The sequence below is a fragment of the Rhea pennata genome, unplaced genomic scaffold (genome assembly GCF_028389875.1).
Source record: "Rhea pennata isolate bPtePen1 unplaced genomic scaffold, bPtePen1.pri scaffold_26, whole genome shotgun sequence".
NCBI lineage: Eukaryota > Metazoa > Chordata > Aves > Rheiformes > Rheidae > Rhea > Rhea pennata.
The window spans coordinates 2621795-2634469 of NW_026907677.1; the positions used below are offsets into that span (position 1 = coordinate 2621795).

The window sequence follows — 12675 nt, forward strand, 5'->3', positions numbered from 1 at the left end:
AAGAGTGCAAACATTTATGACTGAATATGCTTCATCATCATTCTCTAAAAATGAACTGATAAACACAAAGTTACCTCCGCACTATCTTGTTTCACTGGTTTGTCCTGGTCACACACATTTGCTGCTGGTCTGTAATGCCCGAGAGAAGCAGAGAAAGACAGAAATGAGCTATTTCTGTGTCCGTACTCATCTGGAGTACTGCATCCAGTTCTGGGCTCCCAATACAAGAGAGACATGGAGCTACTGGAGAGAGTCCAGCAGAAGGCTACAAAGATGATCACAGGACTGCAGCATCTGCCTTATGAGGAATGGTTGCAAGAGCTGGGCCTGTTTAGCCTGGGGAGGAGAAGACTGAGGGGGGATCTTATCAATGTGTACAAGTATCTGAAGGGAGGGTGTCAAAGGGACGGGGACAAACTCTTCTCAGTAGTGCCATGCAGCAGGTAAAAACTGAACCACAGGAAGTTGCGCCTGAATATGAGGAGGAATTTCTTTCCTGTGAGAGTGACAGAGCACTGGAACAGGTTACCCAGAGAGGTTGTGGAGTCTTCTTCTCTGGAGAGATTCAAAGCCCACCTGGATGCAACCCTGGCTAACATGCTCTAGGTGACCCTGCTGGAGCAGGGAGGTTGGCCTACATGATCTCCAGAGGTCCCTTCCAACCTTATTCATTCTGTGATTTGGTGTAATGAACCAGCAAACTAGCAAATTAAGCAACTAGAAAATTATTACTTTGGGCTAGTCTCCAGGGAGAGGATTACCTGCTTCTTGGCTTTGATTTTTTTTTAACACCTAAGGAGCTCCTATAAATACCCTTACCTTCACAAAGAAGCTCCGCCATCATCAAAGAAACAACAACAACAAAATTCACACACCCACCGAACAGTCACAAAGGGATTATCGAAGAGTCTTCTCTAAACTCTACACTGATTGCAGTAAAGGGCTCCTAAGGGGGCACAAGGAATTTATCATCCACCAGCACTGCAAACAGCTAGACACTGCAGAGGTCACCACTATGACAACAGAGTCGGTCTACACCTAGAAATTTCACTAGCACTCTCAGGCCTCTCTCATGCACTTTAACATGCATCCTCCCTTTCACAAAATCCTGACAAAGCCACTTCTGCCAATAAATAGCCAGAAGGGATTTTTCTCTCCCATGTTTTTCTTTCCCCTCCCTTTTTTCAGGCAGAGCTTGTGCTTTTCCATAGCTTCCAACAGAAGCTATAGTATCACAACTGCTCTGGCTGGTTTAGACTTATGACCAAGGGATTTGAACACTTTCAGGTGAAATGCTCTTGCTGCTGCCCATGGGGAGAGGCACAAAACCAGAAAACAGTGCAATCCAGGTCACTCGACTGATTTTGGATCCATCCTGCTTGCACTGGAAATAGCGGGTCCTCCCATACTCACTCACCACAGACAGTATCATGCCTAGGGCTAGACCCCACGACACCTCCACAGGCCCCTGGCCGCACACACAGTCACAAAGAGACAAGAACGGATGAAAGTCCACACAGCTGCAGTAACACTGGTTTAGCAATAGAACCAGAGATTTCCAAGGCACACGCCACCTAAGAACACTCAGGCGTATCATCTAACTGAACAATGTGCAACTCCTGATCTTTACTTCTTTCCCCGAGTTTGGCCAGGGGCATGGATACACGCCTCCATGCTGAGCAGAAAACAGGCAAAACAGGATTTGGCAGCATCAGGGAAGCCTCTCAGAGACCCAGTGCCCTGCACTCCCAACATTATATTTCCAGCCTCAAACTTCCTCCCTCCACGCACCTGATGCATCATCTCCAAAAACGGGAAGATCTCTCCAGCAGCAGCTACTGCCACCACTGCAGCATGTCAGGAACACCTCACACCTCCCCCAGGCAACACACCGCCCACACTCAGATACCTCTCCCTCCACATCAACTTCAGTCTCTCTCCCACAGGCCACCCAGTAGAGGCCCCATCGAGCACCCAAGGTTTCTGCTGTTACTAACAACAGACCACCCCAGCCTAGATGTAAAGCTTGCCTCCTTCCTCAAGGAAAGCAACACCCTAAAGATTATCAAGCCAGCTCAGGTAAGGAGGAAACTTGCAAATCTCTACCTTCTGTAACCTCCAGAAAAAGAGAAGCAACTCACAGGCACCCACTTAACATCCTGCCAAAGGAGGCCTCAGGAGCCAGGTCTTTCAGTAAGTCTCAGCTGCACATTTCTCACCTGGCAGTGAGGAAGGCAATGCTCAGCTGAAGCATTTGGTCAGCAGATACAAAGATGGAGGCTTGCAAGTAGTTCTGCTTCAGGAACAGAGCCTGAAAGCTGTTGCCAAGGTTTCTTCTGCTTGCTTGCCAGAAGACTAGGCAACGCTGTATGGATTTGTCAAACCTTCTTCAACAAAAGCACTTCTCTTCAACACTTTTGCTCCCAAACCCTGCTGGTACCATCACTACAGGACCATCTCCCTTTTGTGTCAGGTGCACAGAAACTTCCTACAACAGAACTGAGATCCTTAGCTGCAGCTTCCATATATCTGCTGTCAACAGGCTACTCAAGCCAAACAGAAATCATTGGGGGCTTGGTGGTAAACATAAATCTATGCCTATAAAAATACATTCTCATTCAGCAGGGTCTATTTCAAAAGTAAAACTCAAGCAGGCAGAACATGTGTGTGTCCTCCAGGCCAACCTTTGACAAGACACATGTTTCTGCCTAGCTCTCTTCAGTCACAGCTGGCCAGCATCTGCCTGCCAGCAGACAGAAAGAACACTACAACTTTCTCAAGGTGACATTCAGGGATGACAACAGTTTAAATACCTGGCTGCAGTAGTAATACCCGCTCTTGAACAGAAGCACCTCTTTCTCCAGTTTCAGGAGAGCACCCTCCATCAAGGAGACCCTTGTCCTGTCCTTATCAAACATTCTGGGGGCCAGAAGTAGACTGACCATACAGGAAGAGCCATTTTCTCTTCAGATTCAAGAATGAATGGAGATAGCTTGGATTTTCTGAAGCAGCCACAGCCAGGGAACACGAATGGCTGCAACACAGAAGCAAGAAAAAAAGGTATCTCTTCTTAGGTATCTCTGCCTCCCACAGCAATGCACACCTTCTACTCCGGCTTTAAAAGCAAGGACAGTGCCTGTTTGTGGCCATCCTTTTACTTTCATCCCAAGCAACTGTAACAAGAGAGGAAGCTACCAAAAAAGCACTGGAGCTCTACATATACCTACCTCAGGGCTCAGGCCCTGCTCTTTTCACAGCCCTCTTCTTTCCTCATTACTGCAGAGGACAGACTGCTAAGGTTTGTAATCTAAAGCTGAAAATAAATCAAAATTTCACACGCTAATCACAAAACCTGCTGCACTGCCCCAGCGCTCTACAGCAGCAGCTCCTGCCTATCTACTTTCCCCACCAGCTTCCCCACCCACACCCAGGGTGTGTCAGCTTTCCACCAGGGGAGAACATCCCGGGGCAGAAGCAGCACAGGAAGCAGCTGCCCTGTTCCTCTCCCTCCTCCCTTGATGCCTGGGGGATCACTAGTGCTGCAGCTCTCATACCTCAGGGCTTCTCAGCACCTGCCAGGCTGCAGCATGCGCTGAAAACCCCCGCTGTGTCCCCGGGATGCTCACAGGCAGCAGCTGCCCCCAGCACAGTGCAGAGGTTTCTCTCTCTCCCCTCCCCTCCCCTCCCCTCCCGCAGACTCTCCCAAGGCCCTGGGGCAGCAGCATTTCCCCACACACCAGCACCAGCAGCCACTGCCACACAAGACCTGCCCCCACACCCGGAAGTGACGCCTCTCACACCAAGGCCCCTCCCACCCCACGCTCCCCCATTTGCTCCCATTGGACGTGGCCTCCCGGGGCGGGACACCAGGGAGGGGCGGGAGGGAGGCGGCAGTGCGCGTGCGCTGTGCAGGGGCTGGGAGGGGAGGGGCGGGCAGGGGAGCCGAGGGGAGGGGCCCCGAGAGGAGGGGTGTGGCGTGGCAGAGAGGGAGGGGCGGGGCCGGGCAGGGCGGAGCATGCGCAGTGGCCCAGAGGAGGGCGGTGAGGGGCGGGGCGGGGGCGGGGCTGCCCGGGCCCTGCGGGCGGGGAGGGGGCGAGAGGCTGCTGCTGCCGCGGGGCAGCGTCTCCTGGCCCGGGGCCGCCCGGAGCCTTTAGCCGCAGCGCCGGGAGCTGCCGTGCGGGGGCCGAGGGCTGCGGGCTGGGCAGAGCGAGCGGCCGTGCACACGGGGGCAGCCAGAGCCGCCACGGCCCGGCTGTGTGGCAGCAGCGGCTGGGGAAGGCCCGGCCCAGCCTGGGCCACCTCTGGCCCCTGGGAGGCCCCAGCTCTTGCGCCCCTTCTCCTGGTGGCCCCACGGCTCGGTGCCAGCTGCAGTCACCGTTTCTTAGCACCGTCCCAGCTGTGAGGAGACGCCGCGGGTGCAGCAGGGCTTGTGGGGCTCCAGGCTGAAGGCAGGAGGCAGCCAGCGTCCCGGTGCCCCTGCCGACAGCCCTGCTTTCCCCCGGGCAGGTCCCCAGCTGCACTCTGAGCCCAGCCCGGCTGTGGGCACCAGGAGGAGCAGGATGTGCAGAGCCTCCTGACGACCGTGGCCAGAGCCAGGCTCTCGGGTATTGCAGCAAAGCAGCTGTGGGAGAGCTGTGCTCTGCTGGAGGGCACTTGAGCCCCTCAGGACACCTCCCCAGAGGCAGTCGAGGGTCTGAAGGTGACGTGTCCTCAGGAGAGTGTTAACCCACAGCCCCACCGCAGCCCTGTGCATTCAGTTCTGCTCCAGAGATGCCTCGCAGCAGTGGGGCAGTGTCGTGGGGCATCTGCGTCTTGGCAGGTGCCTGGGGCAGTGGAGAACAGATCCCCTTGCTGCTGGTGCTGTGGGTGGGCAGGAAGTTGGGGAAGGCACTTTCTGAGCTCCCTTGCAGGCCTGCTGCTCTCTCCATCAGCTTTGCAGTCTCGGGCTCTTGTGCAGGCTGGCGGCTCCTTTCCCTTCCACCCACCCCAGCAGCAAGGACCCCAGCTTGCTCCCACCAGAGGCACAGGCTGCCTTGGCTGCCCGATGCATAGGGCTCATGAGCTTCTGCACATGCCCTGGCAAAGGTGCAGAGCTGAGCTATGACGGTGGCCTTGAATACCTCTGCCTGGCTCCTGGAGCTGCTGAGAAGCAGGTGGGAAGTGCTGGCAAAGAGCAGGAGGTTTCTGCCTGCCAGCAGGCTGGCTGCATGCTCGGCCTGGCAGCCTGCAAGCACATGCCTTGAGGTGCCCAAGGCAGCTGCCACTGCCCATCTCTTGCCCCACACCGACAAAGCCTCTGCCCAGCCAACCTGGCTAGCAGAAGAAGCAGAGCATCAAGACACCTGCCTTGCTCTCTCCTGCTTCTGCAAAGGTTCAGCTCCAGCCGAGGCTGCCTCTTGCAACGCTTGGCCCTCTCCCAAGTGCTTCTTGCAGCCAGGTGTCCCTGGCAACATGCAGAACCAGAGGTACCAAATTCCACAAGCGTTCAGAATTGCTTCACTTGGTAGATCATTTTCACTTTGCAGATTTGGAAGGACACAAGTTGTTCTGGGTGTCTGACATGGTTTGCAAACATTTTCATATACCACCTGCTTTGCCATCCCGCTGCTGTTCATGCTTGCATCTTGTTATTTTATTTTATTTTTTCCATCCCCACTTAGTCTTTCTCAGTCTTAGCATGCTGCTGGAGGAAAGGAGAGGAACTGGGGTGTGTGTGAGGATGTAGACAGGGAAGACAGAGGGTGTGGAAAAGGTGCAGAAAGCAGGCATGTAGAAGTAGGGAACCCTGCTGGAAGAGCAAGATTTTCTGCTGTCTCACTATGGGAAAAATGCAGGAAATGGAGAATAAGAAGGGAAAAGAAACTTTTGTCTTCCATGCAGGACATTAGGTTCCCTCTTACTGCAAAGAATTCATGGAATTACATCAATTCTCTGAGCCTTCCACCTCAAGGGCTTCATTTCCTTCTGGTGTGCCAGGATCAGGATGGCAAAAGGCAGTTAAGGTGCTAGAGTCTGCCTCTGGAGTGCAGCACCAAGATTCAGGGCTCAGGGAGAGGAAATGTGTGTGGTGATAAGCTAGCCCAGCTCCTGAAGCACAGCACTGGAGCTCTTTTTCTTTCTTTCTTTCTTTTTTTTTTTTTCCTCTTGTCATGGTGGCAGGTTGGGGGCTGTTGACACATGGAGCTGAGGGGCTCAGGCTATAAAAAACTCTGTTGAAATTACCGGATTTATTCCTCTAGGCAAAGATACACATCTGTCTACTAAGTCGGTGTGTGCAGGAGGTGGGGGAAGGCTGCCTCCAAGTGAGTGTCTTGACTCAGCAGCCATAAATGTTTTCAGTTCTACAGAAGCAGCTCTTCAGAGATTCAGGTGTTGTGTCCTTGTGATACTAGTATCCAGTTTGTTGGGGAAAGCACAGCAGTCGGGTGCTTGAAGGGCACAGAAGTGCAAAGGAACCTGGAAAGGGCAAATGAAATGAAACTGAATAATATATGTCCTCACTCATCTGAATGCACAAGCCAAAAACCTGGTGCATGTGCTGGACTATCTGTAAGACTGTTGTAAATGGAGCTCCCAGGGAGTCTCCAGCAGCCTCCCAGCATACCTGGCAATGTGGAACCTAAATGATAGCTGGTGCTGTCCTCTGGGCTTGCCGGGTGCTGGTGAAAAGGAAGTTTGGAAGAGAATACAGAGCCAGGTGGAATAGGCTGCCATGTAACTAATAACTATGTATCCATGCAGACAGACATGTATGAACACATGCAAACAGGCTTTAAACTGAAAACTGTGTCGACCAGATCGTACACAGAAACGAAATGTCAGAGCATACCTACTACATGGGAAAATGCAGCAGATTTTGAGGAGGTAGGGGATGGAAGCGAGCCAGACTGCTCCATGGGAAAAGGAGCATGGACAGGGCATGTTGACCCAGAGGCATGGTGGCTTGTTTGGGGCTGTATCAGTGTTGTCCCAAATTGGGTTCTTTACCGAGTGTGCAACTAACAATAGACACGCAGGATCGAAATACTTGTTCATTTCTGCACAGGGATGGGTGCTTGGTGGTAGATCCACAAAGCTAGCACACCTTCTCCCTTTCTCATTCTTTATCTATAAACACTTTTCAGGAAGTACTTTATACAGGTTTTTCTGTTGGTTACAGTTTTATCACATCACATTCTTGCTCTGTGCTTTTGCTTTAACATCCGTGTTAATTAGCATAGGAAGCAGAGAAGAAGGTGGTAACATCATTATCATGTCATTACCATCTCATTATTCATTTTGAGGGGTGCACTATACTAGGTTAATAGGCCCTAATGAACTTGTAGGTTCCTCTGGGTTATTCTGCTGTTTTTGTCCTCTCTGTTCCTGACGTTCTTCAAAGTGTTGTGGTTTCCTCACGGTTATTTGGCTGGAGCCGGTTGTCCTTTGCAATACTGTTTTCCAAGATCCTCTCTCCCTTGTCCTTGAGTCTTGTTAGCTCTTGGAGGGTTTCCACAGCATCATTCCAACAGAGCGCCAGTGTTCCCGTGGGGGTCCAATTTTGCTTTCCTGCAGAGGTATTACAAGAGGTATTGCAAGGACATTATACTGTAATTCCATTTGGAATCAAATCAGTAACCCCAGGCTCGGTTCCCTGTTCCACTGTCCCTGGGTGGGTTCCACCAACAACCTTTCTGTTAACAGCCAAATGCACTGCCAGTTGGCCCACAGAAACCCCCCACCTGGGGCTGTGCCGGGGACTCCAGTGTCAGCACTGTCCTGGTGCTGCAAGAATGGGAATGTCCCTGAGCCCAACCTCGTACCCAGCCCCAGGCAGGGGGACGCTGCCCTTTGCCCATGGCCGGGTGCTGGTGGGCAGCGTGGTGCAGGGGGAGGCCTGGAGCCTGGCTGAGGGGCTCTGGGCAGCTCCCTGCCCAGCACCAGCTCTGCCTGCTCCCCTGCTCCCTCCACCCCACACCCTGGGGGCAATCGGAGCTGTGGGCACATCCCCCTGGGGAGGGCATTTCCCTCACACCACTCCCTCCTGCTGCTGCCCTCGCGGACACAGGTGACGCACACAGGAGTGCTGCCTGCGCTGGCAGAGGTGACTCAGGGAAGGGGCTTGCCCCTCTCCATCGAGCCTCCCCTGGCAGGACCAGAGCCTGGCAGCAGCGCCTGCAGCGACAGTCTCCCCCTGACCCAATTAGCTGCAGAGATGCTGAAGGGGCAGCGCTCTGTGGGGTGGCCCTGTGCAGGAGCAGTCCCAGGGCAGAGGCAAGGCCAGCTTCCCCCACGGCCTGGCACGAGGGTCTGAATGGAGTTTTCTGGGGAGGGTCTGAGGGCAGCAGGGCACAAGGGGGCTGTGCTTGTCAGGGACATGGCATGGGAGGAGAGGGCACCCTAAAGACCAGCCCCCAACGACATATGCCATGTGTAAGGGGATGTAGCTCAGTGGAAGAGCACCTGCTTTGCATGCAGGAGGTCCTGGGTTCAGTCCCCAGCATCTCCAGCAAGGACTTTTGTGCCTCGCTGTGTTGTCTTCCCAGCAGATATAAGGGTGGTGGAAGTCCCCTGGGTGAGCCTGGGTCTCTGATTGGGAGGCTGCTTCCTGCCGTCCATCAAAAGCCTCATCAACTTCCTCTTCCTGAGCTGGTGGCTTGTTGTAAACACCTACAGCAGTGTCTGCCATGTTAGCCTGCCTAGTCATCCTCACCCATAAGCTCTGGACTCACTGTTCATCCACCCCTAGCCTTCCATGATGGAACAAGTGGCTGGGGAGAGAGCGGGAGAGCAGTGGAGGTTGTCTCCCTTGACTTCAGTAAGCTTTTAAACACTGTCTCCCATAGCATCCTCATAGGCAAGAAGTGTGGGCTAGATGAGTGGTCAGTGAGGTGGCTTGAGAAGTGACTGAATGGCAGAGCTCAGGGGGTTGTCATCAGCAGCGCAGAGTCTAGTTGGAGGCCCGTGATGTCCCCCCAGGGCTCCGTACTGGGGCCAGTCTTCTTCAACTTAGTCGCCAGTGACCTGGACGAAGGTACAAAGTGCCTCCTCAGCAAGTGTGCCGACGATAATAAACTGGGAGGAGCAGCTGATGCATCAGAAGACTGTGCTGCCATTTGAGAGACCTGGAGAGGCTGGAGAGGTGGGGGGAGTGGAACCTCATGAAGTTCAACAAGGGCAAGTGCACGGTCCTGCATGTGGGGAGGTATAACCCCATGCACCAGTGCAAGCTGGAGGCTGAGCTGCTGGAGAGCAGCTCTGCGGAGAAGGACCTGGGAGTGCTGGTGGACACTAAGTTGACCATGAGCCAGCAATGTGCTCTTGTGGCCAAGAAGGGCAGTGGCAGCCTGCAGAAGGGACGATTGAGAGGGGATCTTATCAACGTGTACAAGTACCAGAAGGGAGGGTGTCAAGAGGATGAGGGTCACACTCTTTTCAGTGGTGCCAAGCAGCAGGACAAGAGGCGGTGCGCACCAGCTGAAACACAGGAAGTTCCACGTGTGTGTGAGGGAAAACTTCTTTCTTGAGTGACCAAGCACTGGAAGAAGATGCCCAGGGAGGTTGTGGAGTCTCCCCTAACATTCTCTGATTCTGCGATTTTCTGATTGCCTCAGTGCCCCCCACCCCTGAGTCTGGTCCTGGACAACCTACCAGAACCATAAGTTCTGGTAGGGCAGATGTAATGATGGAGTGGGGCAGCCATAGATGCCTGCGACCCTCTTTGGGTCCCTGGCCAGTGCAGTACCAGCAGGGTTTGGTCCAGGTCTTTGCGGCCCCTTCTCGTCTCAGTCCACCCCTCCTGGCCCTTTCTCTTCCTGGCTTTCATTTTGCAAGATCAATAGATGTTTTAGGAGGACCCAGAGAGTGGGGGGCAAGTGGGGCAGATGATTGGCACTGTACTAGAGGAGGTCCTGGTGCAGAGGGGACAGGGAGGAGCCACCCAAGCTGTGCTCCTGGCTGTGGGCAGTGACAGCTGGGAGGGCTGTGGGTGCTCCTGGGTGCCAGGTGCTGCTGCGGCACAGCGCAGGGCTGCGACGGAAACCTTTTGAAGCAAAGGAGGACTCCAAAGCAAACACCCTGAGTGCCCCGTTCAGCCCGATCCTGCTGCAGGGCCAGCCCTGGCCAGGGCCCTGGGGGTGATGGGGGCCGTGCCTCTCTGTGACACGGGCTGTGGTCACAGGAGACATCCTGTGTCACAGCCACAGTTGCCGTCCCCCACCCAGACCCGGCCTCTCCCCACATGTCCCAGTGAGGCTGGTCTAGCGCAGGCGCTGGGGCTGCTCTCGGCACCTCTCTGCTGCCAAGAGCTGCCGAGCCTGAGCAGGAGCCAGCGAGCGGAGGTCAGGGCAGTGTGGGGTTGTACAGAAGTGTGCAGGAGGAGGAGGAAGAGGAGAGGAGCTGCTTCCTCATCACCTGCCACTGCAGGGGTGACCCAGAGCACGCAGGACCAGGATGGAGCTCTGGGACGCTGGCCACGGGACACGGCGTGGACAGGGGGTGCCAGCACTCCCCAGCTGGGGTAAGGCCTTCCGGAGATCCTCCTCAGGTCTAGCAGGGATCCTCCCCAGGTCTGGCAGGGTATTGCCTGGAGGCAGTGCCCACCTCAGCCCCTGTAGGGAATGGGGCCTGTTTGGGGAGGGGGTGCTCTTGGAGGACGCTCGCACTGCTCATCCTCCGGCTGAGGCAGGTACGGAGCAGCTGAGAGCTGCCCCCAGAGCATGACGGGTCTTTCCCTTCTCTTCCAGAGCAGCTTGCTGTCTGGGAAGAGGTGTCTGACTACATTGTGCGGCAGCTGATGCTGAACCAGGTGGGTGTGCCTTGCGGGGCCTGCCCCGGGAAGCCTTCTCCTGGAGCTTGTGTGTCTGTGGGATGACTTCTCTGCTTTGACTGGTAGAGTTGAGAGGGTGAAGAGGAGGGGGATAAAAGCATCTGGAAAGGTCTTCCAAAGAAGGGCCCCAAGGTTTCTCCAAAGCTTTGTCCAGCGCTTTGTCTGTCCCCTTTGTACAGCAGGATGGAGCAGGGCACCGAGCACCATCCCCACGCCCTGACAAGTGCCCGGCCTGTCCAGCTGCCAGTCTCATCGTTCTTCTCTTCCTTCCTGTTTGCAGGGAGTCCGAGTTATTCGCCTTGGCACATTTGACGTAGTAACCGAACAAGTCGGTGGTGGGAAGCGTGCTCTTCTCACTGTTCGCAGGCCCGTGTTCCATCTGTCGCGGAGTATTGCAGAGCTTCCCGGCCTCGCCTATGACCTGGCCTATGCTCCTGGTAAGAGGAGAGGCTGAACCGCTTGCTTCCCCTGGGGACATCCCTGGGGTGTGCCTAACTGCTGGGCAGCAGTGACTGTTAGGAAGCTAGAATTCCTTCAGCAGCTGTGGAGAACAGCTTCAGGGGGTTTTAAAGCACCAGGACAACATCATGCACATTACAGTCGCACTCCCTCTCTCCCAGACTTGCTTTCACAACTGGCCACAAGCCAGATGTCTTGGGGCTGCTGCTTCTCTGCTACTGACTGCGTTCCCCTTCTGCTGCTTTCCAGGTCATAAGCTCTCCGAGCCCCTCAAGTACGCTCACATAGCCTCGGCCCTCTCTGTTCCTCGGAAGACAGTGGAGGCGTGCATAGAAGAGACCATGCGGCTTTTCTCCCGCTGCCTGCAGAGCGGGAAGAACGTGGCCCTTGTGCTGAAGGGCCTTGGCACGCTTGTAATTCAAGGAGCAGCTGTGAAAATGAGGTTTTGCAGGGACTTTCTGAAGAGGCTCAATGGGACAGAGCAGCTGCTGGAAGCTCTTCTCACGGTGAGTTCCCCATTCTTCCAGCACTACCTGTCGTCCTCTGGAAAGCACCAGTGAATGCAATGCTGTCAGCCTGCTGTGACCTGTCCAGGTGCATGGAGAGTCCCAGCTGAGAGTAATGCCAGCTCCCAGGACAGCTGGTCCTGAGCGTCCAGAGGACTTGGTAACAAGGACGGCCCTGGGAATAGCTGTGCTGGCTCTGCCCCAAAAATTCATCCAGGCCCAGAGCTCATTTTCATGTGCACGAGGGAAAAGTCCCAGGTCCAGTCCTGTGTGCTTTTTTCCAGGAGACTTCCCTCCTGACAGAAAGCCATGGTTTAGTGCTGCTTTGTGTCAGGACCACATCTGAACCCATGTCTCCCTGGACTGTGTCTGGGACAGTAAGGCAGCGAGTTCAGCACTTTCCCCTGATGCTGGGTAACACTATTTCTGCGTGTCCCTTTGGGAGCTCGGCCTGATGCCTCCATGGGACATTTTTGCCCTAGGGTGGAGTGAGGGCAAGGGAGTGATCCCTCCTCCCCTTGCCTGGGCCAGCGGGCATGTGAAGCAGCTCTGTGAAACCTCTGCTGACCTCAGTGCTCTCCCTTTGCAGCTGGAGGGCCTGAGTGTCTTTCATCTCTCCCATGGGGCAGCTGCTCAGAATATTGGATCCCCCTGGTCCTCTTGCTCTTTGGCATTTCTACGTCTGTCTCTGAGTAGGTTTGTTTTTGCAGGAATCATTGCTCGCCCCACTCTCTGGACACGAAGCGGAGGCTTAGGCAGACCAAGGCCCCTGTGCGACCAGAGCCCTCTTGCTGCTCTTGCTGTGCTGGTCTAGTTGTGTTGAGCAGCTCTTGCCAGGGCCCTGGCATCTCGCCACCATGAAGGGCGTCTTTCTGTCCAAATGTGAGCATTTGCACGCTGCTA

At 54.8% G+C, this 12675-nt stretch overlaps 1 non-coding gene across 1 annotated transcript; it reads left to right on the forward strand.

The window, feature by feature from the left end:
* The first annotated feature begins 8416 nt into the window (after nt 1–8416).
* On the forward strand, nt 8417–8488 carry TRNAA-UGC (transfer RNA alanine (anticodon UGC)). Its single transcript has one exon. It is a non-coding gene; the product is annotated as a tRNA-Ala (tRNA).
* Nucleotides 8489–12675: the final 4187 nt, after the last annotated feature.